The following is a 6,732-nucleotide window of genomic DNA, read 5'->3' as shown; positions in this document are numbered from 1 at the left end:
TACAGAAGGCTACAACCTTCTCTTTTCTTCCAAGGACCACGTTTCATAAATTTTTAGACTGGATAAATCAACGACATCATTCAATCATCAAATATATCTACATCAACCAATCTCCTTTTGAACCAGCCACAATCGAATCAATCAATCACTACATCAATCCAATCATTCAGAATGCTATCACCAGAATACAATAACCAGAACCCAAGCAATAACCCAGAACAATACAACATCAAACAGAAGCAACTAAAACATATTTTATAGGGTATACACTACTTCCATGTGTCAGATTTGCGTGCATAAACTCTTTCCTCAAAGTGAACCAGCGTACAGATTTGCAAATCAAATTTATGATGTATATGTTGTTTTGATATGCAGAACCAACATGTATATGCTTCTTTCCTAAAGTGAACCTACATATAGATCTGTAAAAGATGATTTAAGCTTAACAAATACTCTAGACTTCAGTCATACCTAGATCATCATATTTACAAACTACAACATGCGCCAGTTATTCAGATACATTATCAAACCACATAAAGATAATTCACTACAAGCCTTAAGATCCTGATATATCATTAGAACTTATCCTTCATCAAACACTAAGGTTAATCCTTGGTTTAGATCAAGCACAACTCCATAAGCCAATAACCTGCATATTAAATCTTCACACTAAATCAGATATTCGATACTTGCACACTTGGCCTAATGATCTTCTCCTCCTTTTATAGTTTTAGGGCTTTCTCAATATCATGGACCAAAACCACTTAGGACCGATACATTGGACCAAATACCTGGGATCAATACCTTGGACCTGATACCTTGGACCAATACCATGGACCAAATACTTCAGACCAAACGTTTAGTTTTCCAAGGTATACATGCTTTTCCTTTTGTGAAAGTGCGTGTATACGTATACACAACTTGTATACAGTGAACCTGCGTGTATACGTGGCTTGGTCAATGGTGAACCTACGTATATGTCTTTTTCTTCATTCTGTGTAGTTTGGTCTATACCTCTATGCTGTTAACCTGCAGTACTGTGATCTGTCATTTGAGTGAGTTGCTTTCTGAACCGATTCCTTGAAGTTTCCCTACATTTCATCACATTTGTAAACACTCCTATCATACATTCTGTTGCATCTGATATCCCTTGCGTAGATTCATCTGGTTACCATGTACAAGAGAGTTGTTCTGATACAGGTGGGTGGTGGGGTCCAGTATTGTAGCAATAATGCTACAACTCCTAGAACTCCCTTCTTTAATTTTATCAACCCGGTAGTTCGTAACAAACTTGGAAGCGACGGTGCTGTATGCACAAGTATTAGCTCTTGCCGCAGCTGTCACTTGGTCAGCTGGCACAAGTCCACTAGGAGCTTAAGCCAACTTCTATGAGCTCTTAGAAGAAGCTTTTTAATTGATGGATGAAAGCTAACTTGAAGGAAGCTAATCTAATTGCAAGAAGAAACTGAAAGCCAAAAAGAAACGCAAACCCTAGCAAACCCTAATTCTACCAGCTAGTCCTACTGACGAAAAGGAGAGCATGCAAACTACTAAAAGAGATGCCATTACTTCTATGAAGGTAAAATACATGTGTCTAGACTACCTCTATCTGAAGAAAACATCTTTTTGTATTTTTGATTAAGTTGTTGGAATTATCATGCATATGCTTTTAACTATTTTTGACTGTGCAGAGGTGGATCAAGGAGGAGAAATGCTTGGAAGAGGTCGGGAAGGTTCAGAGAGGGTCTAAGGAGTCCCTAACACCCTTCCAGAGAGTTTCACAAAGTTTGGTTGCCAAGAAACTGCGTTTATGAGCTTCTACAGGAAGTCTGCAGGGGTTCTACAGGATGTTCTAGGATTTCTACAGGATGCTCTGTAATTCTTCTATAGGATGTTCAGAAATGGGGTTTTCAAGCATGGATGGAGGGAAAAAGGTGGAGGAATGAGTATGGAGGTGAAAAAGGGGTGTAGGGGAGTTCAAGACTTGGAGGATGGAGTTGAGGAGTGGCATAGATGGTGAGATTTGTTCAAGGAGGGATGAAACGATGTTGCACAAGAAGATGAGAATCATGGCAAAGTAAGCGAATAAGGAAAATGTAAGGTAAGGGTTCTGAGTGAAGGGTGAAGCAGGTAGGTTGGATGGAGTATGGGCAGGTAAGGAAGGATAACAAGTACTCTGCAAGCGGTTTTTCAAACTGAACAAACAAACACTTATAAAACCTATGACCTAGTTACTTCACTCTAATCTGACCTAACAGCAAAAGGAAATGAACAGAATTTTATTTGCAAGGAAACCATGTGAAACAACTATGCAACTAAGCAATCATAAACCTAAACATGCATCCAAAACTGATATCAAGTTCTGCAAATGAGATTCGAACACTAATAATTGCATGGTGAAGCAAAGAATGTGTTTTTGTGGGCAGCAAGGTTACATTTGTCCCAGCTCATGATTCCACTGAAGGGGAGGTGAGATCCAAAGTACTTGGTAGCCTTTTTCTGAATATATTCCATGTGATTAACCTATCAAGTAAATCTGAACATGAAGAACCTTTTTAATCATCGAAAGCAACCTAAATAAGAACACAATATTTGAATCTAAATAGCAAATTTTATTTTAAGAATGCAACAAAGACACATAAAGATAAACAAAGGAGGTACTGGGCACTTGAGATGGGCCCAACCCCAAGAGCTATAGCCTCCTAAGAGAGATTTAGAGCTGGTGCAAAGCTGGATTCATCTTTATTGATCAAAAGAAATGTTACATTCCAAAAACTGTCCACAAGGAGAACTTGAAAAATGTGCTGAAAGGAAAGCTAATCTACTGCCTAAAAATCGAACTACAAACTGACTACAAAATGAATACAAAAATGACTACAAAGTGACTAACTGAAATGAGGCCCTAAGCCCTCTTATTTATACAAATTGAGGACCCAACAATCCTCCTAAACTTTAGGGACTCGGCTGCCCAAAACTTGTAGTTAACAGCAGTCCTACTTGACTTGCCTGGCTGCCCTTGTGCTAATTGATTTGGTGGCCCTTGAACTCCGAACTGATGGTGGAGAATTTGAGGTAAGGGCCCATAAATGAAGGGAACACCTTCCTAAAAATACTCTCCACGAATTTGGCTGCCAAGTGCTCATTTCAACCATTGACTTTGTCTCCAAATTGACCAAAAAGGCTACACAAAGTACACATTAGACTTGTTGGCATAATGACTAACCCAATTCACTCTATTAGCATAAATATAATCAAAAACATGCAATAAACTAATGAGAATGGTGCATTAAGTTGAGTTAGGAGGTTGAATGAGCCCAAATAATTATCCATTTTTGGGGCTCATCATCACTCCCCTACTGAAAGTGTTGCTCATCCTCTGAGAAACCAACCTATCTCCTTATCTTTGATGGCCCTGGTGGCCTCCTTGTCATGCCAAGCTTCTGAAGTGATGTCCTCTTCTCTGTCATGAAACCATGCTTTTCTCTTTGCTTCTTTTCACTGCCTGTGCTTCTTTTCCTAGAGAATTCTCAACTTTGGTATGATTGTGCAATTATATTCAATCTGATGGTGGCAATGGTGGTGAAAGGAGATGAAACCAGTGGAGGATGGAAGAAAAGAGTGGTTGCATGCCTCCTCAACAAACTTCAAGCTTCATACCCTCTCCATAATTAATTCTAGCCTGCCCAAAGGCTTCTACAAGATGTTTCTAGTAAAAATACAGAACTTCCTGTAGAAAGTCCTGTAGCTTCCCGTAGAAGGTTGAACCATGACTAAATTGTGTCTGAACCCTGAGAAAAAAAAAATGAGTGTTCATGGAGGGGATGGATGTGCTTAGGGTGGCTAGCACAGGTGCTGCCTCCCTAGCTAAAATCTCGGCCAATTTCTCCTTCTGCTGCCCTCTCCCCAAACTTTCTTGTATGCCAATCCCAAACAACGCAAAGCCTTTGAACTCATTTGATGAAACTTCCTCAAGAGTAATTCCCTTGATGCATCATCTAATTCAACAACTGATCCATCTGCAAGTTGTTGAAAAGCACTCCTTTCAAGCAAATTTTCCATGGCGCCCTTCACTAGCAGACGATTTTGTCCCATTGGTTCCGTGACAATAATGCCCATGGATTTTCGATCACAATCAAACTCCAATAAAGCCAGCCTCTTTGATCTTTGTATCCACCAATCACAATTGCCCAATTTCACTGTGCCACTATTGAGAATGGCACTTGTATCACCTGCCATTGGGTCTGGAACTCCCATTTTTTCAACAATACCTTCAAGGCTGCCTCAGTGGGAATACCAGTAGCATGGAACTGGTGACCTTGACAAGATATCCCTGCATCATTGCAAACTGCAGCAACTTCTACCAGAGTTTCTAAATTTTCCCCCATATTATGTGCAGGCCAATCCAATATTTTTCCATTCTCCGGATTATATGTTGTTCCTTCAACAGTAAACTCTCTAAGTGAACCAGCACTGTGCCCTATGGCTATAAACTCACTGACAGACATCTGATTGGTTGTAAGAGTACCTGTCTTATCAGAGCAAATCACTGTGGTGCAACCCAAAGTCTCCACGCTCGGTAACTTACGCACAATAGCATTCTTTTGTGCCATCTTACGAGTGCCAAGAGCCAAACATGTAGTAATCACAGTAGGCAATCCATCTGGTATAGCAGCAACTGCCAGAGCAACAACAATCTTAAAGTAGTACGTACATTTCTCAAAGGAAAACCTGATATTTTTTGGCCACCCGTCTATGACTTCCCATGAAAGAAAATATTTGTAGTTCATGATCCAGACAAGAATACAAATGGCACCAATCACTGTTGTCAGTCTTTCACCAAATTCATCTAACTTTCTTTTCAAAGGGGTATCATGACATTCCATTGAAGCTTCCTGAATTTGTGCCCGAATTTTACCTATTTCTGTAAACATGCCAGTGCTCACAACAATGCATGTGCAGCAGCCATTGGTAATTGTAGTTCCTGCAAACACCATGCATTCTTTTGACTGCAACTCACAGTCACACAAGGTGGATGGATATGTTCTTTTGACCACAGGCATGCTCTCTCTGGTCAGGGAGCTTTGCTCCATCGTAAAGGTGGATGTCTTGAGGGACACAATTCTCATGTCTGCAGGAACCTTGTCTCCCACCTTCAGTTCCACTATATCTCCTGGAACAAGTTCTCTGGAGGGAAGATCTACAACAAAATGTCCATCTCTCAAGACCTTTGCATGATCAGATTGCATTTCTTTGAGAGCTTCCAAAGCCTTCTCAGAATTATTCTCCTGCCATACTCCAACAATGGCATTGAGGATGAGAATCAGGAGAATGACCAGGGGCTCTACATAGGCTGTTATTCCCTCCTCAGAAGACACATTATCACGAAAGTAGGAGAGAAGAAATGAAATGCCAGCTGCCAGCAGAAGTATTTTAACAACTGTATCATCAAATTGCTCCACTACCAGCTTCCACAAAGGTGTACCATTTTTCTTCTGGAGCTCATTCCATCCATATATTTGACGGCGTTTTTCCACTTCATGAGAATTTAAACCATTCTATAGGTTCACATCATATTCTTCTAAGCATTCTTCAACAGTTTTAGACCAAGCAGGGAATATCTTGTCCTCCATGGACTATGAAATAGATGATCAGATTCTGAATTCAAACAGATTGCTCCACCATTAACAGATCTATAATGTGTTTGAAAAACTCCAAAATCAATACTTTCAAGAACCCTGGTAACCTTGGACACGAGCTTTAACTACTTTTCTCATTTCAAGCTTGAATTTTGACAAAAATCTCGGGTTTTCCTTCTGCAGAGCTGTTTTCTGCGTTTCCTGTAGACGACTTCCTGTAGAAATGCCTGTAGAGCGCCCCTGCACTTCTGATCAAGTCTGATACGCAGCAGAATCTCGAAGATAGGTAGAGAAACTGATGGAGGATGACTAGTTAATCATTTTGTGCAAACTTCAGTTGGCGATGTGGCAAGTGTAGATGAACAACAATTCGTGAGATTCAGCCGAGCCTACTTTACTTGCTGCGTGATGTGTGGTGAGCTGGCGAAAACATGTGCACTGGCTTTTTTGAACTGCGGTGATGTTATGAACTGCATGTCTTCTTCTATCTGTTAATCATCTGATGTCCTGTGCACTGGAGTTCAACAGATCTACCACTAACTGTGTTTTTCAACTTCCACGTGAATGACTTACCCATGCATGCTGCGTGATTTTTGCCTGGATGAGTGACATCGAATATGGCTAGCTTCCTGGATGAATCCTCCCATCTCATTCGTTCATGCAGTGCTTAGATTAGATTCATGCAATAGAGGAACAAGGTTTAGTCACGTACCTGAAGTCATATGGTTGCTGTGAGGTGCTTTTGGCTGCTGCATGCTCATATTCTGCTGCTGCATGCTTGGATCCTTTGGTTGCATGAGGGCTTGGCTGATGATTTTTGGTTGTTTTCCTTGTGCAGGTGTCCTCTGGCTGGATGCATGCTGCAGGAGTTCATTCCCACGTTCAGATCTGCACCTTCAAGCTGCTGTTGTTGAATTTTCACAAGACCAGAACTTGTTTTCGCCATTGCTCCCAAACGGTAAACTGGATCGATCTAAAAATTTCTGAGCATGTTCCTATCATCATGATGCACCTCCCATAGCAAAATCATGATCAATGGATTCACAAATTTCGAGAAAAATGGAAAATGGCTGAAGATTTCAGAGATCAATTTCTA

The 6,732-nt window shown here is 40.6% G+C and overlaps 1 pseudogene; it reads right to left on the bottom strand.

Moving 5' to 3' along the window:
* Window positions 1–3,864: 3,864 nt before the first annotated feature.
* Window positions 3,865–5,630, bottom strand: LOC149155114 (calcium-transporting ATPase, endoplasmic reticulum-type pseudogene; annotated as a pseudogene).
* Between the last annotated feature and the right edge of the window lie 1,102 nt (window positions 5,631–6,732).

This window comes from Pinus tabuliformis, chromosome 9 (genome assembly GCF_031772625.1).
Source record: "Pinus tabuliformis cultivar Carrire ecotype Pingquan chromosome 9, CPIR1, whole genome shotgun sequence".
NCBI classification, from domain to species: Eukaryota; Viridiplantae; Streptophyta; class Pinopsida; order Pinales; family Pinaceae; genus Pinus; species Pinus tabuliformis.
The sequence above is the reverse complement of the archived record's forward strand: the minus strand, read 5'-3'. Positions and strand labels throughout refer to the sequence as shown.